This window comes from Lepus europaeus, chromosome 4 (assembly GCF_033115175.1).
Source record: "Lepus europaeus isolate LE1 chromosome 4, mLepTim1.pri, whole genome shotgun sequence".
NCBI classification, from domain to species: Eukaryota; Metazoa; Chordata; class Mammalia; order Lagomorpha; family Leporidae; genus Lepus; species Lepus europaeus.
In genome coordinates, this window is record NC_084830.1 from 48,730,066 (window position 1) to 48,757,289 (window position 27,224).

Genomic DNA, 27,224 nt, shown 5'->3' on the forward strand with positions numbered 1-27,224 from the left:
TTTCCCTCTCAGTGCTCCCCACGGGGAGAAGGAAGGAGATGGAGAGCTCCAACTGTGCCCACTTCCGGTGCCAAGCCCTGGACTGGGCTGCCCCCATATCGGCACAAGCTGTTACACCTACTACCGCGGTGTCTCAGTAGGCTGCCTTTTAAAAGAAAAGGCTCTTCCCAGGCAAGCAGCCCAGGAAGCTTCATCAGGGTTTTGGGGTTTTGCAGGTTTTGCCCACGCTTCTTGGAAATGCCCCCAGCTAGGTGTGGTGATCCCTTTACAGCGACAGGGTGGGAGCCCCTGACCCGGAGCCCCAGGTCCTGCTCGGGCCTTGGGGAGGCAGGGTAGGGGTGGGCATGTCTGGGAAGGCCTGTTTGTTCTTTGCGGACCAGAGAAGTCTGCAGTGCCCATCTGGATTCAATCAGCTGTCACTGGTTGCTAAACACCAGACAGCCATGAGGACTTCTTTGGACTTGCCAGGTCTCAGCCTGGTGGGGGGCAGAGTGCTTCACTACCCGGGCCTGCATTTAACCAGAGTGGGGTTTGCTTCTCATCCCCGAGGTTGGCTGGAAGTTAGTTTTCCAGGGCAGACTTTTTTTTTTTTGACTTGGAATCAACAGGTTACTTTCAAATAAGTTCCTCCTTGTGGCTAGGATGTCTCTCTCTTTGCCAAGGGAGCAGCTCTGCTGGGGTTCCTGACAGGCACCCACTGTGAGAGCTGGGAGGGGTCCAGTGGGGGGCTGGCTTCTTGCTCTGGGGTCAGGGTCTGGGGTGGCAGAGCTGGGCTGGCAGCTCTCTCTGGAGGGCTTCCGTACTGCACTTTGCACACTTACTGCTTTCCTGCGGCTGGTGCGAGCCAAGCTGCACAAGTATGACTATTTCTCAGGGGCCTTTGGCTGGGTAATCCCCTGGCACGGTTTTCTGGAGCATGGAGCATGCCTCATGCCCCAGGGATCCCAAGAGTGGAAGACAGCATCCCTGGGGCCAGTGCTGTGGCCCAGCAGGTTGAGCTGTCTCCTGCAGCACCGGCATCTCCTGTGAGCTCCAGTTCTAGCTCCTGCTGCTCTGCTTCTGCTCCAGCTCCCTGCTAGTGCACCTGAAAAGCAGAGGAAAATGGCTCAAAAGCTTGGACCCCTACCACCCATGTAGGAGACTTGGATGGAATCCTAGCCTACTGGTTTCAGCCTGGCCCAACCCCGGCCATTGCAACTATTTCGGAAGAGGACCAGCAGATGGAAACACTCTCTCTTTGTCTTTCCCTTTCTCTCTACTCTGCCTTTCAAATAAATAAATAAAAGCAAAACTAAGACACACATTCCAAGTCATGCAGCTAGTGAGAGGGGATCTAGGCTGTGAACAGAAGAGAGTGCACCTCCAAAGTCTATGCTTTTCTCGTCGGGTGGTGGTCGGGAGATAATTCTCCATCTGCCTCTTACATTTCTGGATGTCTTGTGAGTGAGCACCAGCTTTGTTTGTTCAAAGATGTTTGTATGGTGAAAAGGCTTAGAAGATATGGGTGTATCTCCTCCTGAACGAGGGAAGGCGTGCTTATTGCTTATCATAACAGGTGCACGTTCCCCAAGCGCTGGGTTCCTTTGCTGTAATGCAATCCTACTTCACAAGCACGTGCCAACTGGTCTTTTTCTTTTCTTTTTTTTTCTGACAGGCAGAGTTGCACAGTGAGAGAGAGAGAGAGAGAGAGACAGACAGACAGAGAGAAAGGTCTTCCTTTTTCCGTTGTTCACCCTGCAAGTGGCCGCTACAGGAAGCCAGGAGCCAGGTGCTTCCTCCTGGTCTCCCACGCGGGTGCAGGGCCCAAGCACTTGGGCCATCCTCCACTACTTTCCTGGGCCACAGCAGAGAGCTGGACTGGAAGAGGAGCAACCGGGACAGAATCCGGCACCCCAACCAGGACTAGAACCCGGGGTGCCGGTGCCGCAGGCAGAGGATTAGCCTAGTGAGCTGCGGCGCTGGCCCAGCTGGTCCTTTTCACATTGACCCGTGGGAATCCGAGCTTGGGAAGCCAGAGCCAAATATGCCGATGCTGATGCAGGTTGCTGTGCTATGAGAACGAAGCCCTTTGTCTCTGACCCGGGAGTCTTGTGTCTTCTGCCAGCATCCATGAGAGCGTGGCGAACTGAGTTGTTATTTTTGTAAATAGGAAAAAATTTCAGACACTTCATAACCCTTGACTTGTGTGTGTGTGTGTGTGTGTGTGCGCGCGCTTGTACAGATGGTGTGAGGATAGGGAGAGAGACTGGGAAGGGGTGGAAATCTGAGATGGGGGAGGCAGGAACTGGAAGCCTTTGTTGAAGATCACTGTGTCCCTGGGTTTGCCCAGCATGGAGCATTTGTGGGAGGGTCAAGTGAGAGATGGAGATGAAGGAATAAATTATGGATAGTTCACAAACTCCCCACAGACTGACAGCAAGAGTGTTATGAGGGAAATCTGCCAGAGACAAGACTGGAACCTGGGAACATTGCTTCAACATCCTTCAGGAATGAACTTCAATGTGGTCCACAGCCACTTCTGACAATATAGTCTGGGTTCTTGGCTCCAAGGACCCCGGGAGCCCACACCCCCATCCTGCTGTACCCCTCTGCCTCGTGCTGTGTGGACCAGCTGCTGCCTGGATTTTTCCCACTTCACGCTGGCCCATTGCTCTGTTCCCAAATGCATCCAGGCTTCAGTAGAAAGCACCGAAGCAGCTTCTGTTTCCCAGTGCCTGACACAGAACTGGTATTTGAAATGCTGTGCTTTGTCTAGACTGTTAGCCTGCACTGTAGCTGAAGATGTGGCCTGCTGGCCACACCTTGTCTTGTCCACCTGCCTGTCCTTGTCCATCCGACTCCTGCTTTAACCTCTTCCATCCTGTATTTTGAGTCCGGTCATTCCTAGCAGCTGTGTTTGCCTGCTCGGTCTGGGGTGTAACCTGCTAAGCTTCAGGATAGACAGAGATGAGGATGGAGAAGCCCTCAGGTTGCTGGGCATCCAGCAAGAGGATTTGGTACCCGGCCTTCCCCACGGCACGGCTCACCCAGGAATGTCTCCTCTTTCCCTTTGTGTCTGCTTTGTGGATGTGCCCCGGCCACAAACTCAAGGCTGTGATTCTTTGTCTGATGGGGAGCTAAACCTGGACCCTCAGCTGACTGTGAAGTCGGGGAACCTGGGAGAGTTAAGGGCAGGGTTGAAACAGGAGCAGCTGTTGGTGCTCTGTTGAGTCTCTCTGGCCCTCAGCACTTCTGTTCAGGCCTACACTGCTTCCAACCACCAGGACTGCAACTCGCAGCCCAGGACCTGCTCTGGCTACCAGGGCTTACTTTTCTTCTGTGCTGGGTGGGATAGAAATGCCAGGTCATTAATAGCTTCAGGAAATACAGAAAAAAGTGAACAAAGGAGCAGATATTTGGTTTCTCAGTTGAGATGGCTGCCTTCCACACTGGAGCATCTGGGCTTCATTTCTGTCTCTGGCTCCTGACTTGAGCTTCCTGCTAGTGCAGACCTTGCGAGGCCGCAGTGAAGGCCCAAGCAGCTGGGTTCTTGCAACCCATGTGGGATACTGGTATTGAGTTCCCAGCTCCTGGTTCAGCCTTGCCCAATCCTGGCTGTTCCAGGCATTTGGATGGAAGCTCACTCTGTCTATCTCAAATAAATAAATAAATAAATAAAAATAATAACAAAAAACAGTGAGTTTAAAAAACCTCTAAGAAAAAGTGAGCAAAAAAGAGAACTAAGTACCGGTGAATTTTGGTACAACTCAAGTGGTCTATAATATACATCCAACTAGGATCCCTGAATCAGGTGGGGGCCGGGGCAGAAAAATACTTGAAGAAATGACTGCTTTTCATTTCATTGTATTAATGAAGTGTTAGTTATTTAGCCATTTCCTGCTGTTGCGCATTTAGATTATTTCTGATTCTTGACCACTAGAAACAACCTTCTAACACACACTGTTGTGCATTAAGACATTTTGAGTCTTTCTATTTCCTTGGGATACATGCTCACAAGTATATAGGCTGGGTCAGAGGGTATAAACATTTCAAGGTACTGATACTTGTTTTTTAATGAGCTTGAAGAACGTTAACTCAGCTTACACTCTTACCGCAGCCCACGAGGTGTCCAGCACCCTGTACTCACACACACTCGTTCACTGGTTGATCTTCACCTGTTCTACAGCCACAATGTATTCCTTTGATGATGACTGATGTTGGATCCCATTTTTATTTCTCATTTCTGGAGCTGTCTGCTTATGTCCATTGCCCATTTAAACAGTGTGTTATCCATTTTTTTCCTCACTGATGTATGACTTTTTTCTATATGTTAACTTCTGTCTTCATAGATTTGAAACTATTTCTCCCAGCTTTTCATATTTGTCTTCGGTCATTTGTGTTAATTCCCATCATGCTCCATTTCTACTCATTTTTTGAACTGCTGGTCTGAAAACAGTATTTTCCAGCACCTGGGACGTGTATTGCTTTTTATCGATGTTGCTAGTGTTAAAAGATCTTTATTCAGTAACGATGAATAAAGTACATGAAGCAGGTGGGCATGGCTGTTGTGTCTCACCCCAAGGATGCCAGGAGTCTCCCTCTCTTGTCTAGCAGGAGCCTGCATCACCCCAGGGACAACGACTTCTAATTCTCAAGAAGATGTGGTATTTTTTTTTCTCCTTATGTGGCTTTTAATGAACAATTGAAACTCCTTTGGGATGCTAGGCAGGATACCTTTGTTAATAACCATAACAGTACATAAAAATACCAAGCAGCAAGCATCACAAACTCCCCTTCTCCAGTCTCTCCTGCCCTTTTGGTTGGTGCCTTCTGAGCAGGAAGGAGATACCAAAGACAACACATATCAAGGGGCTGAAAGTCTTGAGTCAAATCCTGGTGTGCTACTCCATCCCTGTGCAACCTTGGACAAACCACCTAGCCGTCCTAAGCACATTTCCTTGGCTGGGAAAGAGGAAGGGCTGTCCACAACGGTTGCAGAATAAACATCTGAGCACACGTAGCACAGGCCAGCATATAGATATTCTCTGAGTATTTAGAGTCGTCTTACCCATTGTTCTCAGCTTCTCTAACATGACTCTGTAAGCCTGACCCTGACCTTGCAAATGTAAAGGAGATAAACCATGGTAAATCCAGCCTCTCAAAGGATGCACCCAATCGACACAGTGAGAAAGCAGCATGGTATAATCATATGTGCTCAGCAGTAAGGAAGACGTGGTATTGGGCAGCGTTCTCCAGAGAGTCAGAGTAAGTAGGACATGCGTATTCAAATATGGAGACAGAATGATGACTAGGCTCCCAGGACTATGAGCGGCTGGCAGGTCCAGTCTACGGGGTAGGCCAGCAGGTGGTGGACCCTGGTGAAGGCCAGCTGGCAAGAAGAGCAGATATTCAGACTCAGGCTCAAGGCAGTCTGCTGGAGAATTCTTCCTTGCTTGGGGGAAGGTCAACCTTTGTGTCCTACTCAGACTTTCCACTGATTAAATGAGGTCCACCCAGAATAATGTTTAACTAGATATATGAGCAACTAATGTCCCAACCAACTTAACACATGACATTAACCATCATGGGCACATAGGGGCCAGCTGTCCCCAGTGAGGGAAGAGGACCGATTTGAGCCTTGACCTCTGAGTAAACAACTCTAATCCTAAAAGTACTTGTCTTTAAGAGCCTTTAAATGAAATGAGAGCAAACTGCCCCTAAAAGGTCTGCAAAACACTCAGCAGAAACACCTGCTGAGACTTAGCTGTGGTCTGGGTGGACAGAGCTAGTCCTCTTATCAGGTCAATTTGACTTGGGTGATGTGCACACAGGGTCTGTTTTGTCTTAGCTGTCTGGAGCAACCTTGAGCAATCCTTTGTTCTTTATCTATGCATTCCTTATCTATTCCCAGAAATGCCCCCTTAAAATGAATCAGCAGCCTTCTTTTCAATAGCCTCTTTCCAGAGACACACCTTCCCTCTGTCTACTAGTGCTTGCCGACAGTCCTATTCCAATGACAGCAATCTCCAACCATTGAGAAACTCTTCCTCATCCCTTGGCTGAGGCCCAGTGTTTATGGGCTTGGCCAATGGAAGCCCACTGCATAATACATACATTCAGACCACAATTTGACCACTTTGGAATCCTTCCCAAGACTCAAAGTCACTGGGCTTGTGTCTCCTGGGCCCAGGCCACTTATATGTTGCCCTGACTAAAACTTATCTTAACCTTTTTACAGATCCCCTTTATTCTGTCAACAAAAATCACTGGGCAAGTGTTCTGTATGTGTTGCCATGGGACATGGATTTGAATGGATGAAGTCTCCATTGTTATAAAAACACATAGATGGGGAGAATATAGTTTGAACATCAACTGACACCGAAGCAGGGAAGCGGTTTGCTCCCATCTTGATTTCAGATGAATGCAGGTGGAAATATACAGGTTTGTGCTGGAATTTTCTTCAGTATCTTAGAGAAAATGGATTTGAGCCTCTTCTCACAACTCATTAATGGTTGTTTTCATACTTAACACTTGCAACAGTTTTGTAGGGGAGATGGGCAGATACCACCATTCCTTATACTCATCCGAATCTCAAACTCTAATTATTTGCTTACTATCTTCTAGATTCTTGTCTTACCTTCTACTACACCTGTACTATTATTAGTTCTACATCTACTCAACATTTTAAATTTAATTCCATTTAATACATTTTAAAAACAAAATTTTGGATCATTTATTTGGAAGAATCAAATTACCTGCCATAAATATAAGGTACCCATTACAATAAATACAACAAAAATACAGTAAAAATTTTAGCTATTGTTGTCTGCAGAATACAATAAATGCAATATTTACTAAAATTTTAAAACTTTTACCTATTGTTTTCTGTGCTAGAGGCCTCTTTTGTTTAAAGATTGATTTATTTATTTGAAAGTCAGAGTTACACACACACACACACACAGAGGGAGAGAGAGAGAGAAGTGTCTTAGTGTCTTTCACCCACTGGTTCACTCACCAATTGGCCTCAATGGCTGGAGCTGCACCAATCTGAAGCCAGGATCCAGGAGCTTCTTCCGGGTCTCCCATATGGATGCAAGGGCCCAAGCACTTGGGCCATCTTGTACTGCTTTCTCAGGCCATAGCAGAGAGCTGGATCAGAAGTGAAGCAACCAGGACTTGAACCGGTGCCCCTAAGGGATGTTGGCACTGCAGGCAGTGGCTTTACCCGTTATGTCACAGTGTCAGCCCCTAGAGGCCTGTTTTTTTTTTTTTAATTTTTATTTGAAAGGCAGAATTACAGAGAGAAAGAGGCAAAGACAAGAGAGAAAGAGATCTTCCATCTGCTGGTTCACTTCCCAAATGTCTGCAAAGGCTGAGGCTGGGCCAGGCTGAAGCTTGGGGCCTGGAGATCCATCCTACATAGATAGCAGGGGGCCAAGCACTTGGGCCAATCTCTGCTGCTTTCCTAGGCACATTAGCAGGGAGCTGGATTGGAAGTGGAGCAACCAGCACTCAACCCATGCTCATTTGGGATACTGGTGTCACAGATGGTGGCTTAACCCACTGAGCCACGATGCCAGACCTGGCCTGCTCTTGTTTGAAAAGGAAATAAGCAAGTATCTGAGGCTTGTTCAAGGCTGGCACTGAATAGAAACTGTCTCCTTGATATCTCAGAAGGTTTGAAAGAGATCTGAAAAGAGAATCCCCTCTTCTCTCTCTGCCTTTTACTCAGTCAAGTTGCAAGCCCTGAAGCATCTGCTATGGTCTGAATGTTTGCATCCCCTTTGCCAGATTCATGCATTGAAACCCAATTCCACGGTGCAGGTGTTAGAAGGTAGAATTTGGGGAAGCGATTAGGCCATGGTGGTGGAGCCCTCAGGAATGGGATTAGCCCCTTGTGAAGGAGGCCCTGGAGCTACCCCTCCTCCCTTCCACCAGGTGAGGACACAGCAGAAGGTGTGCCAGTGTCTTGATGTTGGATTTCACAATTATGAGAATTACCCACATACAGGGTGGTTTATGGCATTTATGGCCACGGCCTGAACAGACCAAGGTAATAGCTTTTGTTCCACCTGCTTCTCACCCAGGGGACATTGCTGCCCACCCATAGCGCGTGTGTGATCTAGACTTAAATCTTTACTCATATCTACTCATATTCTGGCACTTTGTATGGTGGGTGAACAACAGATATGGAATGAATGATGATTCATTGAAAATGCTCAGACCCTTTGGTGCCCAAATTAGGATTAGAATTTATAGCCTCTGAATTCAAGCCCTGTATGTCCTCTGCAGGATTGATCAACATCTGGGTTGACAGGGACAATCATCTCCCTCGGAGCTGAAGCTTGGTCCTTCTGGAAAGCAAGTGTTGATGGGTTGGCCCCAGAAACCTTCCCCTTCCCAGCATGGATACCTTGCTTAACTGGCTCCTGACTGGACACTGCTTCCACGTTTTAGGCTGTTTATAAATCCCTTAAACAGTCTCTCTGGCCGGCGCTGTGGCTCACTAGGCTAATCCTCCGCCTGTGGTTCCAGTACCCCGGGTCCTAGTCTTGGCTGGGGTGCCGGTTCTGTCCCAGTTGCTCCTTTTCCTGTCCAGCTCTCTTCTGTGGCCCGGGAGTGCAGCGGAGGATGGCCCAAGTCCTTGGGCCCTGCACCTGCATGGGAGACCAAGAGGAAGCACCTGGCTCCTGGCTTCGGATTGGCACAGCGTGCCAGCAGTAACGACCATATGGAGGGTGAACCAACGGAAAAGGAAGACCTTTCTCTCTGTCTCTCTCACTGTATAACTCTGCCTGTCAAAAAAAAATTCCAAAATATTAAAACAAAAAACACAGGGCCAGCGCCACAGCTCAATAGGCTAATCCTTGTGGCGCCGGCACACCGGGTTCTAGTCCTGGTCGGGGTGTCGGATTCTGTCCAGGTTGTCCCTCTTCCAGTCCAGCTCTCCGCTGTGGCCCGGGAGGGCAGTGGAGGATGGCCCAAGTGGTTGGGCCCTGCACCCGCATGGGAGACCAGGAGGAAGCACCAGGCTCCTGGTTTCGGATCAGCGCAACGCACCGGCTGTAGCAGCCACTTGGGGAGTGAACCAACGGCAAAGGAAGACCTTTTTCTCTGTCTCTCTCTCTCACTGTCCACTCTGCCTGTCAAAAAAACAAACAAACAAACAAACAAACAAAAAACAAAAAAAACAAAAAACACCCAGTCTCTTTGAAAACTTTGGAATGATTAACTACAGAGAAACTACTGCTAGGTTTCCTTTGGTAGAAGAACAAAAATCTTAGAGGGCTGTGCTTGGACTTGCCTGCCCCAAAGTCTCATGGAACAGAAGATTGCCAAGACCTGGGACCAAAGTCAGAGTAATGAAAGAAAATCTTCCTAAGGAACAAAACGCTTTTCAGAAGGGACAAGCGGTTGGGAAATCTTTAGGTGCTGTTCAAGTCTTAGTAGCTGGTTGAAATTGGCCAGGGCCATTTTCCTTAACAGCTTCACTTCATTTTATTTTATTTTATTTTATTTTTTTGACAGAGTGGACAATGAAGGAGAGAGACAGAGAGAAAGGTCTTCCTTTGCCATTGGTTCACCCTCCAATGGCCGCTGCGGCTGGCGCACTGCGCTGATCCAAAGCCAGGAGCCAGGTGCTTCTCCTGGTCTCCCATGCAGGTGCAGGGCCCAAGTACTTGGGCCATCCTCCACTGCACTCCCTGGCCATAGCAGAGAGCTGGCCTGGAAGAGGGGCAACCGGGACAGAATCCGGTGCCCCGACCGGGACTAGAACCTGGTATACCAATGCCGCAGGCAGAGGATTAGCCTATTGAGCTGTGGTGCTGGCCAACAGCTTCACTTTAAACATTTCAACACTTTATTGATGTCTATGCTCCTGTCCTATTTTTTTTTCTTAAATCTACAATACCTACAGCTGATCTCCTCCATTATGGTTTTACTGATGCTGATGAATACGTGAAATATAAGTTGTGGCTTCATCCTCAGTGTCATGAAGGTAAGAACACAGAACTTAACGTTTTTCCAGGCAATGTGCTGATCATTTTATATGCATTATTTAATTTCCTTCTTACAACACCCTTAGGAAGCAGTACTCCCGTGGTTTCCATTTACAGAGGGAGAAACTGAGTTCAAGGTCCAGTAACCTGCCTGGGTCACACAGCCAGGATGCAGGAACACATTGGATTTCCCTCTCGTGCCCCATCTGATGATTTCTGCAGTGAAACTCATGGCTACAAAATCTTTAGAACACAAAAAGTTGCACAATTAAAATAACAAATATAAATCCACAATCAAGGATTTACAACTGTGTGTATATATAAATAGAAAGTTTTTTCTTTCACTTCAAATTATCAGTATTTTAAGAGTAATTCAGGCACATTTCACCTTTTTTTCAAACAGTCTTGAAAGGTGTAAGATGATAAGCAAGTCTTCTGTCTACGTTGTGTATTTGCTGCATTGTTTGAGAATATTCAATTCTGCTATCAAAGAAAACAAAGCAAATGAGAACACATGAGCTTAGAAGAAGGATTTTGGACAGATAGTGAGGAAGCAAGTAGCTTGTGGGACACAGGCAGAACTCATCAGGCATGTTCACTACAGAGTAAGCTGGTGACCTGGATGACCTGTTTGGTGGTAAGAGAATGGAACAAACAAGAGTGACACCCACTGGACACACCCAGTTTGCCCCCTTTGTGGCCCTGTGTCATGGCGTGACAGAGTGACAACTGGCAGAGGACAGTTGGTGAGGTACAGCTGCGGCTGGGAATTCTTGTATCTGCCTCTCTCCGTTGGAACAAGAGTGTGAGTTGGCTCTGTTGCAGACCCCTTCCTCCAGCCTCAACTCTGGTCCAGTGAGTGAGGAAGACCAACACCATAGAGAGGGGGCAGTGCCTGAATCCTGGGAGCCACAGGGCAGGTCATACCCTTTGCTGTGTATTGGCAGACCCAAGGTGCTACCCTATCCCATCTCCTGCCCCTTTCAGAATGTGAGCTTTCAATTGATTTAGTTTGCTCTTTCTGTCCACTGACCTTTGGAACAGCTTGTGTAGTAGAGTTCTTGGAAGCTACCAAAGTTGCATCAGGGTAATTTTCTAAATGATGCAACTCTATTCCTTCTTAGCCCTGGTTTCCCAGTAGAGCAATTCCTTTTAACTTTCCCTGTGTTTTTTTTTTTTTTGTATACATTCTTTTGGTCCTCTGTGTATCAACATTAAAATTATAGCAGCTGACACTCCATTATAAAAGATATTAACTATTTATTCTCACTTCTTTCCTTTTCTTAAATAAAAGATTTATTTATTGATTTGAAACACAGAGTTATCTTTAGAGAGAGGGAGAGAGAGAAAGATCTTCCATCTGCTGGTTCACTCCCCAAATGGCCACAATGGCCAGGGCTGAGCCAGGTCACAGCCAGGAGCCTGGAACTCCACTGTGGCCTCCCATGTGGGTGCAGGGGCCCTAGCACTTGGGGCATCCTCTGCTGCTTTCTCATTAGCCTGGAGCTGGATTGGAAGCAGAGTAGCCAGGACTCAAACCAGTGCTCATGTAGGATGCTGGCATCACAGGTGGCAGCTTTGCCTGTTACGCCACTACACCGGTCCCCTAAAATGCATTCACTTCAAATGCACATTTTGATAGATTAACAATGTGGCTGCCAGCCCAATCATGCGATGAGACATTCCCAGAGCCTCTACAAACCTCCATCTGCTCCTTAACCTTCCACTCCTGGCCACAGCTAACCACTGAGCTGCCTTCTCTCGCTATTAAATCTTTGATCCACTTGGAATTTATTTTACTACCAGGGAAAAGTCTAGCTTTGCTTTCTTCCAAGTGGATAACCACTGGTCCCAACCTTACTTATTGAGTAACCTATCTTCTCCCATCGTTTTGAAATCCTACCTTTATCTTGTATAAAATTCCCTTGTCTATTTGGAACTTTGTGAGATGTCTTTCCTTCTTGTGCTAACTAGTTTAAAACATGTCATGGGATAATTCTTCCAGTACCTGTGGTCATTCTTTTTTAAAAAATTTATGTATGTATGTATTTGAAAGGCAGAGAGAGCAACAGGTCTCCCATCCACTGGTTTACTCCCCAGTGCCTGCAATAATTGGGATCGGGCCAGGCCAAAGCCAGGGGCCAGGAACCTCATTTGGATCTCCCACATGGGTGCAGGGGCCCAAGCACTTGAACCACCACCTGAGCCTCCAAGGGTATGCATTAGAGTGAACTGGGATCAGGAGTGGAACTGGAATTTAAACCCAAGCGCTTGTGCTTGCGACGTGAGCATCTCAAGTGGTGTCTTAACCACTGCGCTGAGCGCCTGCCCCCTCTTTTAATGTCTTCTGTTGTTTTCATAGGACACTCACCCTTGTTTCCTTTAGAACCAATTTTTCTAGTTCTCCTGATATTCTTTTATTTTTTAAAAACTGAAATCAGATTAAATATAGAGATAATTGAACAACTCAGGGAATAAGCAAAAATTTAGATACAATTGAGTTGCTATCTTTACACTGTTGGCCTTCCTAGTTAAGATTACATACATAATTTGATTTATTTGAGTCATGTTTCTAAGTAGACATTTAAAATTTTCTTCGTGTAGGCCTACACATTTCTTGTATGCATGCTCGCTCCATATTTTATCTCTTTATGCTTTGATTAATGAGACACTTCGTTGTATTTTTGAATTGGATATAGTTTCTGTTTGAAGTAGTAGTACAATCACATGGTGAGCCGAGTGTGGTGGGTACTGCCTGATTTACATCTGATCTGCAGCCTTCTGAATGAGGGCAAACTGCTACACCTCCTTGTGTGCCAGGGTTTCCTTTCCCTGTGGAAGACCGAATTAATAGTGAATATCTCAGGGAATTGTTTAGAGTGTTAAGCAAATGGCTTTTGGAAAGTACTCAGCAGAGTGTCTACCACATAGTAAGCACTCCACAGAAGTTAAATATCTTGTGGAATTAGTGATTTGTGTCTGTCAGATTTGCAATTAAATACTTCACTGAGTTTTCGTATTGTTTCTAACAGTTCTTCAGGGGATCCTCTGGGTAATCAAGGTATATCACCATTTCAGTAATAAACTTTATTTTTTAACTAAAAAACTGATTTATTTGAAAGGTAGAGTTAGAGAGAGAGATAGGAAGAGACAGAGAGAGAGATCTTCTGTCTGCCGGTTCACTCCCCAAATGGCTGCAGTGACTAGTGCTGGAAGCAGGAGCCAGAAGCTTCTTCTGGGTCTCCCACATTAGTGCCAGGGCCCAAGCACTGCGCCGTCTCCTGCTACTTTCCCAGGCATATTAGCAGGGAGCTGGAAAGGAAGTGGAGCAGCTGGGACTTGAACTAGTGCCCATATGGGCATCATAGATGATGGCTTTATCTGATAGACCACAACACTAACCCCTATTTATACACTTTAATTAATTAATTAATTAATTTGAGAGACTAGCGAGAGATAGAGAACTCTCATCTGCTGGTTCACTCCTCAAGTGCTGACCACAGCTGGGACTGGGCTGGGCCAAAGCCAGGATCTGGGAGCTCAATCCAGGTCTCCCACATGGGTGGCAGGAACTCAATTACGTGAGCCATCACTACTGCCTCCCAGAGTCTGTATCTCCAGGAAGTTGAACTCCGGAGCTGGAGCCAAGTGTGGAACCCAGGTACTCTGATGTGGGACACTGGTGTCTTAATTACTAGGCTAAATGCTTGCCGCCTATTAATTAACTTTAAAAGGGAGACAGTGTGGAATGAAATGATGGCATGCACAGACAAGGTAGATGTACAATCATTTTTTAAAATTTTTTATTTCATAAATGTGAATTTACAAAGTGCAACTTTTATATTGTTGTGGCCCCCCCCAACCTCCCTCCCTCCCGCTGCCCTCCCCTCTCCCATCCCGCCCTTTATCGAGTTTCATTTTCAATTACCTTCATATACTGAAGATCAACTTAGTATATACTAAGCAAGGACTTCAACAGGCTGCACTCACACAACCGCACAAGGTATAGGGTATTGTTCGACTAGTAGTGTTTTTAAGTTTCATAGTAAAACACATTAAGGACAGAGATCCTACGTGGGGAGCATCTACCCAGTGACTCCCGTTGTTGATTTAACAATTGGCACTCTTATTTATGATGTCAGCAATCACCCGAGGCTCTTGCCATGAGCTGTCTAGGCTATGGAAGCCCCTTGAGTTCACCAGCTCTGAACTTGTTTAGTCAAGGCCGTGTCACAGTGGAGGTTCCTTCCTCCCTTCAGAGAAAGGTGCCTCTCTCCTTGATGGCCTGTTCCTTCTGCTGGGGTCTTGTTCACCAGGATCTTTCATTTAGATTGTTTTTTGCCACTGTGTCATGGCTTTCCATGCCTGTGAGACTCTCATGGACCTTTTAGCCAGATCCGAATGTCCCAAGGGTTGATTCTGAGGCAGGAGTGCTGTTTTGGGCATTTGCCATTCTATGAGTCTGCCGTGTGTCCTGCTTCCCCCGCAGGATCATTATCTCCCTTTTAATTCTATCCTTCATTATTTGCTTACACTGGTCTTATTTATGAAATCTCTTTGACACAGACCCTATCTTTTTGATCAGTTTTGTATTTATACTTATCACTTTACCAAGTGCGCTGGCATTGGTACCTGCCTCCTTGGTAAGACTGAGTTGAAATCCCCTGGCACATTTCTAGTTCCACCATTGGAGGTAAGTCCGAGTGAGCATGTGCCAACCTATATATCTCCTCCCTCTCTTATTCCCACTGCTATGTTTAACATAGATCACTTTTCTGTTAATTTTAAACAATCATTTTAAAAAAAAAGATTTGTTCATTTGAAAGGCAGAGGTATAGAGAGGCAGAGGCAGAGAGAAAGAGAGAGAGTGATGGAGAGCTTTCATCCCCTGGCTCACTCCCCAAAGGGCTGTAACAGCCAGAGCTGGACTGAAGCCAGGGGTCGGGAGCTTCCTCACCATCTCCCATGAAGGTGCAGGGGCCCAAGCACTTGGGCCATTTTCCACTGCTTTCTTAGGTGCATCAGCAGGGAGCTGGATCAGAGGTGGAGCAGCCAGGACTTGGACGGGTGCCCATATGGGATGCCAGCCCCTCGGGCAGCAGCTTTACTTGTCATGCCATAGCACCAGCTCCCTGCCCCCCATATATGTACCATTATTAACAACAGAAAACAGGACAAGAATGGGAGAACATAAGCAAAAAAAAAATTAACTGTTTTCAATATGGTGGCAGAAATATCAGTACTGTTTTTCTGACACTGTTGGGTATACGCAAAGTCGTGGCAAAAACACTCAGGAGCCAACCTGAAGAGGCTCCCACTGGCGAAAGATGAGACAATTTGAGCTTGAAAAAAGAATGCTAGTTGGACTCAGTTAAAGCCTTCCAAATATATTCAAGTCCACTCTTTATTTATATATTATACTTGCATATATTCATTTTTAAAATATTTGTTCATTTGAAAGGCAAAGATAGAAGGAAAGAGGGAGAGAGAGAGAGAGAGAGATCGATCCTCCATCTGCTGCTTTACTCTCCAAATATCTGCGATGGCCAGGATTGGGCCAGGCCGAAGCCAGAAGCCAGGAGCTTCTTTCTGGTCTCCCATGTTGGTAGCTGAGCTCCAAGGACTAGGCCATCCTCCACTACCTTCTTAGAAGCACTAAAGCAGGCGGCTGGGTCAGAAGTGGAGCAGCCAGGACCCGAACTGGCACTCACATGGGATGCCAGAACCGCATGCGGCTGCCCAACCCTCCACACCACAGCACCAGCCCTCATGTATATATATAAACATATATATTTAAACATGAGGGATTACATGGGAGGATGAGAGACAATTAGTTTGGCATCCTGAAAGTTCATAAGGAATGGGAAAGGATCAAGCATGTATCCTGCTTTCCCTATTTGAACTTTACTGCCAGAAAACCATATTGTAAAAGAGGGGGAGTAACTTTCTGGAAGTGGTTGAGCTGATAAATATGAAAGAAATGACACAATTATAATATCACCATTTTGCAACCCCTGATGAATGAATAACTCTAGGCCTTGGGACTCAGCATCCTTTAACATCAAAAAAGGGCAGAAAGTTGATGTTTAGTGACTCCTCGCCACCTTGAAAACTTCGTGCGTATGGGAAGAACCCAGTTACCAAAGACCACACTTTGTACAGTTCCCTTCACTGTGAGTTAAGCATCCATGATGGGCAACTCCATAGAGACAGCGAGTAGATGAGTGGTTGCCTAGGACTGGAGGGGAAAGACTGAGGATTGGAGGGTGATGGCTAGAGGGCTTGGGGTTTCTTTTTGAGGTGAGAAAATGGTTCTAAAATTGGCTACAGAACACATGCACAACTCTGAGTATACTACAACCTTTGAAGTGTACACAGTAGGTGAGTCAATTGCAAGGTGTGACTTTCATCTCAATAAAGCAGTTACAATTCAAAAAGAGAAGGAAAGGGGAACACACTATTTTCTATGTCCTCTGGTCCTAGAACCTGTGCCTGACTATGGCTGGCCCTGGGTCCAAATGCCCATTTGCTAGGATACGGAGACGACAAATGCACAGAGGTGGATCATGGGTGTACCCTTAGCAAGGCCCAGACTGCAGAAAACCTTTGGTAGAGTGTAAGAAAAAGAAAGGAGGGGCCGGCACTGTGACATAGCAGGTAAAGCTGCCCGTGATGCCAGCGTTCCATATGGGTGCCATTCAAGTTCTAGGTGCTCCACTTCCGATCCAGCTCTCTGCTATGGCCTGGGAAAGCAGCGGAGGATGACCGAAGCCTCGGGCCCCTGCATGCATGTAGGAGACCTAGATGAAGCTCCTGGCTCCTGGCTTTGATCTGGCCCAGCCCCAGCCTTGTGGCCATTTAGGGAATGAACCGACAGGTGGAGGATCTCTCTCTGTCTTTCCCTCTCTCTCTGTAACTCTGTTTTTGATAAAATAAAAAGAAAAAATAAAAATTTGAAAAAAAGAAAAATAAAGGGATTTAGGTAAACCTGTAAGTAATATTTAGCAAAGCATTAAAAGACATCAACTTAAAAAATCATCACGATGCTTATCAGCTGTAATGGCTAGAGATGTCCTCTTGGGTGGTAAAATGACAAAGTGGCCAAGGAAATGATTAGCATGAAAGTCAAGAGGGCTGGGGTTGCAATTTTACAGATTTGAGGGGGTTTGTGGAGCGGGAGACAAAGTTGTTATTCCCTGAACTGCAGTGTAGAAAAAGGTGCTTTCCTGAGACTAAGTCACCACGCTGGACTTCATGTTTGTGGGTTTCTAGTGCATTTCTGTTGACTTTTCGTGATTGGAACATTTATAAAAACACTTACGTTTACAATATTATGAGTCATGGAACTATTTCACGTAGAACATCAACATACAATGGGAAGGAAATGTCATATGGCACAAAACTTAACTACACCACGTAGAATGTTCCAAGAATCAAGGTCAAAAGGATTTCCTTTTGTTTCCTTTTCTTTTCACTCTCTTGATGACTCAAAATCATGCTGCATCTTAGCTTCATTTGGGTTTGTTATTTTTCTGAACTCTTCTACATTTTTCCCCCTAGGGTTCTTTTTGTCCTTTTCTCTTGTGGGAGAACGAAGCATCTAATTTCACACTGTCACCAAGACAGTTCACATGCTTAGTCTGACTACTGATGTGACCTTACTTCCTGAGGACTTACTCTCAGATCTCTCTGAAATATCATTTTATGTTGTACCAGCTCTTTCCTAAGCTTTTGCACAATTGTTATCCTGAACAATTATCCTGTTTTTTTTTTTTTTTTTTTTAATGGAGCTGCTGTATTGGGTTCCCTACTTATTGAATCCCATGCTTCCCTTTTATTCTTGGATTCCTTATTGTCTTTTGATTTGCTGGTTAATTTTAAAGGAATTTATTTTCCAAAAAGATTGAGTGGGAAGTAATTTTTTGAATTCTTTTATGTGAGACAGTGTCACCCTTTTAACCTCATCGTTCATTGAGAGTTTGGCTGTGTGCGGAGTATGAGCTTCAAATTGTTTTTCCTTAGAATGCTGAGAGCTGTTTCCTAACATCCATTGTCGCTGATACGTGTGACACCAGTATGATTCTTACTCCTTCATAGTTAACCTTCATTTTTAATTTTTTGTCTCAGGACAAATAGCTCTTTCCTTTGTCCTTGGTATTCAGAAATTTCCCAAAGATGTATGCTTGTGTAGGGCTTTTCCATTTCTCTGCACCGTACTTGCTGAATCTTTGTAAACTAAAAAGCCATATATCTTTCCTCAGCTCTGGGAGATTTTATTTTGCTGTTTATTTCCTATTCTTCTCTCTTGTATTTTTACTGTTTTCTCTTTCTGAAACTCAGATGCGGAATATTTTTCTGGACAAGTTCCCTGTAGGACTCTTAATATTTTGCTTATATTTCTCATTTCTTTGGCTTTTCTTTCTATACTCTTGGAGATCTCCTTGACTATTTTGTGTAGACTTTTAAAAATATTTAGTTATCATATTTTTGATCTTGTTTTAGTGAAGCCTGCCCCAGGTTTCAAAAGCCTTATTGTATTAACTCTCTCTGGATGTATTAATTAAAGTTCCTTTTTAGGTCATGTTCTCGTCATTTAGCGGGGTGTTTTTGAGATTGGATAGTTTGTTTGGTCATCTTGGTCTTGACATTTTGTGCCATTGCTTTTCCACTGTTGTGCAGGTCCTTGGCTCCTTTGAATGGAAGCTTTCATTGTCAGCCTGGAGCCAGTGGGTGTGGGTGGGCAGCTTTGGCTGTAGACAAGGAAGAGGCAATTGCTAAACAGTAAGGGCACAACTCTTGGTCTCTGTATCAATCATGTGTCTTTGGATGCACGGGAACCTTAACAGGAAGGGTAATGGGTAGCATATAAAATCTAGGGAAAAACAGAGGAGCCAGGCTCAGGGCAGGATGGGAACTAGGGCCCCCAGGACCCAGAACCCCTCCAGGGACTTGCCTCCAGGCAGCAACCATGGATTATGACCCAACAGTGTTTTCAGAGCAATTGGAGTGGAGAGAGAATAAACTTTGGTCAGTCCATTAGAGCAAGGATGTGGTTGCCCCCACTTGAGTTAGGTGTCCACTCTTGGCTATGTATGACAGGAAGGCCCTTTGGCCCACAATTCTTGACTGACTGAACTGTAATCAATGCAATATGAGTGTTCCCCAGAGCAAAAAAAATGAGGTTCCAAAAGAAAGGAAGGAATTCAAGACAGGCCAAAGGGCGGGGGCTCATTGCAGGGCCCAGCGCGCAGGCGCAGGCGTGGTCCTCCAGAAGCTGATTGCCCTCTTCCTCCGGCCAGTGTCGCTCTGTTTGTGCCCAGGAGCGATGGTCTAGCTGAGAGCTGTCCTCCGAGGTACTGTGAGGACGCAGCCTGGCTCCCCAGCTGCTCCCGCAGGGCTTCATCATTCTGCTTTCTGTGCCTCTCCCCATTCCCGTTCTGTGTTCCTGCTGGCTTTGAACTTGGAGCCCCTCTGAAGGGTTCCAGCCTTAGCTATAACTTTTGTGATACACATTCCGAGCTGCTCTGTTTTGTCCACCAGTACAATCTAGCTACTCCCTTTAATCCATGAGATTTCTAACCTAAAGAGGCTTCTTGTACTTCATAGATTCACTTTTCTTTTTTTGGAAGGTGGAGAGGTAAAGACCTCTATTCTGCTGGCTTGGATCAGAAACCTCAGTCATGAATGTTCGCTTGATTTCTTTGAATATGTCCATGGATATATTGATTTTGAAGGCTTCCTTGTTCTTGGCAAATAGTCCATGTTAGTTGTAAGTTACATGGGAAGCCCCTGGCATGTCTGACTTTTCCTGCTCACTGTTTATTTAAAGCCACACTCAGGTTTTATCAGTGAGCACTCCACAGACGCCGGCACGAGGCACCGTATTATCTCAGGTGGCCTCTGCCAGATGGACTGGGCTCACGGCTCACAGAACTCTCCCTATTTGTCTTCTCCCTTGACTGTTGCCCTTGCCTGGATGCTAAATTTAAGGAAAAATTCCTCGTCCCCCCAAAAAAACTACAATGATGATCTGCCCCACAGTCAAAGGCTTAAAGTCCCTTTATTTTGCTAACCTACCATCTGAATGAGACTTTATCTCATTCAGAAGGGAGAGAGCTTGGAACAGTTTTTTTTTTTTTTTAAGATTTTATTTATTTATATGTGAGAGTTACAGACAGTGAGAAGGAGAAACAGAGAGAAAGGTCTTCCGTCCACTGGTTCACTCCCCAAACGGCTGCTATGGCCAGAGCTGCACCGATCTGAAGCCAGGAGCCAGGAGCTTCCTGTGGTCTCCCACACGGGTGCAGGGGCCCAAGGATTCGAGCCATCTTCTACTGCTTTCCCAGGCCATAGCAAAGAGCTGGATTGGAAGTGGAGCAGCTGGGACTAGAACCGGCACCCATATGGGATGCTGGTGCTTCAGGCCAGGGCATTAACCCACTGCGGGAACAGGTTTTTAAAAGTAGAAACCAGAGGGGCTGGTGCTGTGGCATAGTGGGTCAAGCTGCTGCCTGCAGTGTCAGCATCACATAGGGGCATCAGTTCCAGTACCAGCTGCTCCACTTCCAATCCAGCTCTCTGCTAATGTGCCTGTGATTGCAGCAGCAGGTGGCCCAAGTCCTTGGCCCCTGCACCCCTGTGGGAGACCTGGAAGAAGCTCCTTGCTCCTGGCTTTGGATCAGCACAGCTCCAGCCATTGCAGCCAATTGGGGAGTTAACCAGTGAATGGAGGACCTCTCTCTCTCTCTGCCTGTCCTCCCTCTGTGTAATTCTGTCTTTCAAATAAATAAATAAATAAATCTTTAAAAACAAAATGAAACAGGAAATCCAAAGGGCCAACAGACATTTGAGAAGATGCTCTAGCCTTCAGAGAAATGCGAATCAGAAACATGGTGAGGTTTCACTTCACTCCAGTTAGAATGACTCTCATACAGAAATTAACAAATAAAAAATGCTGGCAAGGATGTGAGGAAAAAGGTACCCTGGTCCACTGTCGGTGGGAATGTAAACTGGTGCAGCCACTGTGGCAGGCAGTATGGAGATACCTCAGAAATCTGAATATAGACCTACCATATTATCCAGCCATCCCACTCTTGGGAATTTGCCCAAACCAAAATAAATCAGCATCTGAAAGAGTTATCTGTACCCCCATGTTCATTGCAGCACAATTCACAATATCTAAGATATGAAATCAACCCAGATGTCCACCTACTGTTGACTGGATAAAGAAATTATGGTATATATACACTATATAGAGTGTATATGGTATATATACACTATATACACTATATATATATACTATATACACTATGGTATATATACACTATTTCCTCCCATTCTGTCAGTCACCTCTGCACTTTGCTGAGTGTTTCTTTTGCAGTGCAAAAGCTTCTCAGCTTGATATAATCCAATTTGTCAATTTTGGCTTTGATTGCCTGTGCTTCTGGGGCCTTTTCCAAGAAATCTTTGCCTATTTAAATGTCTTGAAGAGTTTCTCCAATGTTCTCTAATAATCTGATTGTATCAGGTTGTAGATGTAGGTAACTGATTCATTTTGAGTAGATTATTGTGTAAGGTATGGGTCTAGTTTCATACTTCTGCATGTGGAGATCAGTTTTTCCAGCACCATCTGGTGAAGAGACTTCCCTTACTCCGGGGATTGATTTTAGCTCCATTGTCAAGGATAAGTTGGTTATAGATGCATAAATGGATTTTTCTATTCTGTTCCATTGGTCACTCTGTGTTTTTTTTCCTTCTTAATACTATTTAGTGAGCTCTTTTACTTAATGTAGGGTAACTATATGATCATTAGATAAGCTGAAAATAGATCCTTATAAAAACTAAGAATAGGAATGTGAGAGGGAGGAGGAGGAAGAGTTGGAGCATTGGTGGGAGGGAGAGTGAGGGGGGGAGTGTCACTATGTTCCTAAATCTCTATTTATGAAATACATGAACCTTGTATAACAAATAAAATTTTTTGAAAAGTAGCAACCAGGAGAATCACCAAAAAACCAAAACAAACAACTAAAAACCAGAAAAGAAAGAAGAAACAAGACCCAAGGCATTAGCCTTTGTGTTGTCACTTGCTAGTGTGTGACTTTCAGAAGGTCTCTGAGCCTTGGTTTCAACATCTGAAAAATGTGGCCAGGAATGCCACCCTTGTTTCCTTTGTCTGGATGTCATAATATACCATTTAAGAAATGACTCTGCAAACCATTCTGTGAATAAGTTATTTTCCTGAAGGGTCAGCATTGTTGAAGCAAGCTTTACCCTTGCCTGAAGCCCACGAGCTCTTGAAAAAGTGTGTCCTGGGGCAGAGACCACAGGTGAGTGGTGAAGTGTGATTTGTTTTATAGGAAATGTTGGCTGTAAAGGCACATTTGTTCAACAGATATTTACTGAACATCTACTCAGTGCCTGGCATGTGGAAGGTGCTGGGATGGAACGGTGTGTAGATCTGTGTGTGCCTGCCCCCATGGAACCTCTCGAGTCACGGGGAAATGGACATTATCCAACAATTACCTAGGCTAATATAGGGGAATTTAAATTGCATGATAGTGGGGACTATTTTGTAATTGCTACATCTTTAATGCCTGGAATAGGCAATGAATCCTTAATAAATATGTGTTGACCTTGATACAGAAATCCCTGGGTATACATCAGGGGCCCCAGCTTTGCCTTGGGGATTGAGGTTTTGTGGCTAGGACACCCTCATCCTATATTGTAATACCTGAGTTCAAGTCCTGGCTCCGCTTCCAATTTCAGGTTCCTGCTGATGTGTACCCTGGGAAGCAGCAGGTGGTGGCTGAACTACTTGGGTTCCTGCCACCCACATGGAAGGTACAGATTGATTTCTGGACTCCTGACTTTCGCCCAGCCCTTACTTTTTTGAGTATTTGGGAAATATACCAGTGGATGGAAGATTTTGACCTCTTTCTCTCTGTTTGTCTCCGCCTTGAAAATAAATTAAAAAAATAAATTAAGTTGGAGGAGGTGGGGAAGGAGTGTGAAAGTAAAAGGATGCTGAAAGTGAAGGTGGAAAGACTGTGATGTAATCTGTAATTGAAGGGAGGTCTGAGGACTTGAGCCAGACTGAAAGAGAGGCAGCAGGAACATGGAGGGACACGGGACTGGAAAGAGGGGCGTCCTGGGGACTTAGGGAACTTTGAAACTGTTGTGGTCTTCGTCCTGACGGCAAAGGGAGCCAGTGAACAGCTCAGAGCCAGGGAAGACCAAGATGGAATTTATGTTTCAAAACAACTCTGTGGTCTGGGAAATCGGAGAGACTCATCAGGAGGCATTTGCTAAGACTCAGAGGGGAGAGGGAAGAGGTTTGGAGTAGGGACATTATGGGGAAATGGAGAGAGGTGCAAAAAGTCAAGACCTATTATTTTTAAGAAATTTATTTATTTTAAATGTAGCATGAGAGGGGAGAGAGAGAGACAGACAGAGATAGAGAAATAGAGAGAGAGAGGTTGAGATTGAGATTGAAAATGCACAAAAGCACTTTCATCTGTTGGTTCACTCCCCAAATGACTGAAATAGTCAGGCCTGGGCAAACCCATGTAGGTGGCAAGAACTGAAATATTTGGGCCATCATCCACTGCTTCCCAGGCACATTAGCAGGGAGCTGGATCAGAAGCAGAGATTTGATCCAGGGATTTGAACCAGCACTCTTATATGGGATGGACTGTGGCACAATGCTGACCCCAAGATCTATTTTTTTGATATGTGTGCGTATTAAAGATATTTTAAATAAAAACACATTTTTTTGACTATTTGGGAGGCAGAGAGAGATAGAGAAGAAAGATAGTACAAGCTCCCATCCACTGGTCACTCTGCAAACATCCTTGATGACCACAGCTGAATGTGGCCTAAAGCCACATCTAATTACTTGAGCCATTATCACTGTTTCCAGGTTTGCGCCAGCAGGAACCCAGAGTTAGGAGCCAGAGCTGGGTAGTGAACTCAAGCACTCTGACATGGGACGCGGTTGTCTTAATTGCTTGGTGAAGAACCTGCCCCTCAAGGTGCCAGCCACAGGACTTTGTTATTAATCAAATATGAGGAAGGAAGGAGAGGGGAGAGTCAAGCTTGCTTTCTGATTTGCTCTTTGTGGCTGAATGGAGGTGCAGCCGTTGAGGGAGGGAATTCAGCAAGTGTGGACCTCAGGCTAAACGTTCCCTTCTGACAATGGGAGCCCTTGATTCAGCCCAGGGATCTCTCCATCTGAGGGTTCTCTTACCATCCCCCTTCCTGCCACCTCTATATCTCCTATATGATTTTATTCTGTTGTACAATAGTTACCTCCAAGAACAACACCAACCAAGCTATCCCAGAGCCTGGAAAGACTCATGGAATGAATTATGAAACTCAACTCACAAAGTTTATGAAATATATCTAATAAATGTAATAACATGGAAAGAAACACAGGGAAACAGACGGGGCTGGTTGCACACTCAGGAGAGGGTACAAGGACTGCCCTGCTGGAACCCTGTGTTGTGCACTGTTTCTGTACCTTTCAGCTGCATTAGTATTCCTGCTGCTGATGTGGTTACAATGACCAAGCTGGAGTTTGAGTAGCAATGGGCGAAAAGCACTTGATGCCGGTATACACCCTTGTTTTACAAGCAAGACACAGGGGCAGTTACACCTGACCACGGCTGGAGTGTACCATCTCGCCAACCAGTCAGCTAATGATTTGATGTGTGTTTCCTATTGAAAGTAAAACTGGGACCAGGTTGGATGCATTATGGGTACTACCAAGGAGCGGTCAGCTTTGGGGTTCTATAGCGGCCAGCTCAATGATAGCATAATCAAGCCTGAAGACTTGGGCTTTCCAACCTTTTAAAACCTGCAAGTGAGACTATTGCTTGCTCTACCACGCATCCCACTTATCCTGTTTTTACAGCTCTGCCAGGCTACTGACTTACTCTTTGTAGTGAACATATCTTAAGAATCGTCCTAATTTTCACAAGCTGTCCATGACTCATCATCTGTGACTCTGAGTACATCTCATACAGTTTTCTTACATTTGAGGGTTTCAGCAACCCTACTTGTTTCTCTTGCTTCTTCTTGCAGAATTCAGTGTTCTTAGTAATAAAGGCATTTATTATGTACTCTATGAAGAACAATATTTTGAATTTTGTAGTACAGCAAAGTCTATTTTCTTACAGACATTCAAAAATAAAGAGCAGATAGTAATACGTTTATATTTTATACTTATGTCCTACTTTGTTAAAACAAAACTGTGTAAAAATCCATATTAAAAATGGTATGTTAGGTGATACTTATTATGCACTTTATAAAATGCTGCTCCCTTTACAGATGCTTATCCATACTAGGTTCTTTCTGTGTATTTAAAGCATAATCAGTTTATAGTAGTTATCATTATGCATACGATCTCAGGTAATTCTTTTTTCTTTTAAGATCTATTATTTGAGAGGCAGAGTTACAGATAGGGAGAGGGAGAGACAGAGAGGGAAGTCTTCCATCCATTGGTTCACTCCCCAAATGACTGCAAGGGCCAGAGCTGGGCCAGTCTGAAGCCAGGAGCCAGGAGCTTCTTCCAGATCTACATGTGAGTGCAGGGGCCCAAGTACTTGGACCATCCTCCACTGTTTTCCCAGGCCATTAGAAGGAAGCTGGATTGGAAGTGGAGCATCTGAGACTCAAACTGGTGCCCATATGGGATGCCAGCACTGCAGGCAGAGGCTTAGCCTACTACGGCACAGCATTGGCCCCTCAGGTAATTCTTATATAAAGTGAGGTACAAGTAGATTATGTAGTGCACTGTTTATTATCTCTCCTTCTCAGTGTTCTTTTACCTTGCCCTGCCCTTTGGCTAGTACTTTAACAAGGCAAGACCTGTTACTACTCAAAAACATAAAGCTGACAAGGGGATTGTGTTAGTTAGGAAAACAATTTGGCTGTCATTGCTAAGACCGGAATAATAGCTTACACAGAGTAGAAGTTTCTTGCTGTGGTAGCAGTTAACAGCTTCCCAGAAGCATCTATGTCCCAGTCCCCCGAACCTGTGAACACATTCCCTTACAAAGCACAGAGGACTTGGCAGGTGTTTTTCAGGTTATAGACCTTGAAATGGGAAGATTATCCTAGATTACCTGGAGGGGCTGTTCCAAGTGAAAAGTCTTTCCTGGCTGGGGCCCGAGAGAGAGGCGTGAAGATGAGAGAGGAGCTAGGGAGGTGCAATGTGAAAAAGACTGGACCCGCTGCTGCCGGCTGGGCGGGCGGAGGAAGGAACCCCAAGTGAAGGGCTGGGGAGTGGCCTTGAGGAGCAGGGAGGAGCAAGGAAGCAGACACCCCACGAGCATTCAGGAAGCAAGGTGTTCTTCCAACACCTCGGGAGACTCAGTCGGACTTGTGACCAGTAGAACTGTGCAATAATAAGCTCGCATTGTCAGCAGCCCCTCCATTTCTGGTGATGTGGCGGGGACTGGGAAGGTCTCTGGCCCGTGGGCTGTCTGGAGGCCGAGACGTGATTTGGTCTGGCCCTGCCAAGGCACCCGCACGTGGGACTGGAAGTTCAATAAATCTATAGCAGGCTAATTTCTAAGCTGACGATTTTGTATGGCCCACATATGATGTTATAGGTATCCGGATGGCCCTTGGGAGAAAAAAAAAAAAACTTCCCCACCCCTATGCACAGCCTCACCAGAAAACTGATACAGATTTTGGTAGCTGATGTGGCTGAGAATGTTGAAGTGGCTTTGTGTTGACCAGACTCCAAAGCTGCTGGACTGCCTTAAACAGACTGAGGGTAGGACATGGACGCTAACGCCTCTGCTGGCAGGAGTGGGTGGTTAGCCTGGTGGTTGAGATGCCCCTGTTCCATGTCCGAGCGCCTGGGCTCAAGTTCTGGCTCTGGCTCCTGACTCCAACTTCCCACTAATGCGGTCCCTGGGATCAGTCCCCACATCCGGATCCCAGCTGCTGCCCTGGCTCAGCCGTGGTTACTCGGGGCACAGGGGAGTAAACCAGAGGATGTGAGCTCTGTCTGTCCCTGTCTCTCTGCTTCTCACTGAAAAAGAAAAGAAAAGAAAAGAAAAAAGGAAGGAAGGAAGAAAATTTCTGCCAGTGAGGGATCAGATAAGTCATCTAGGAGAATATCTGAATAGTTATGAACAGTCTTTTAATAGAAATCTAGATATAAGAATTTATTTATTTATTTATTTGAAAGAGGGACAGAGCAGGAGGCGGGGGTAGAGAGAGATTCCATTTGCT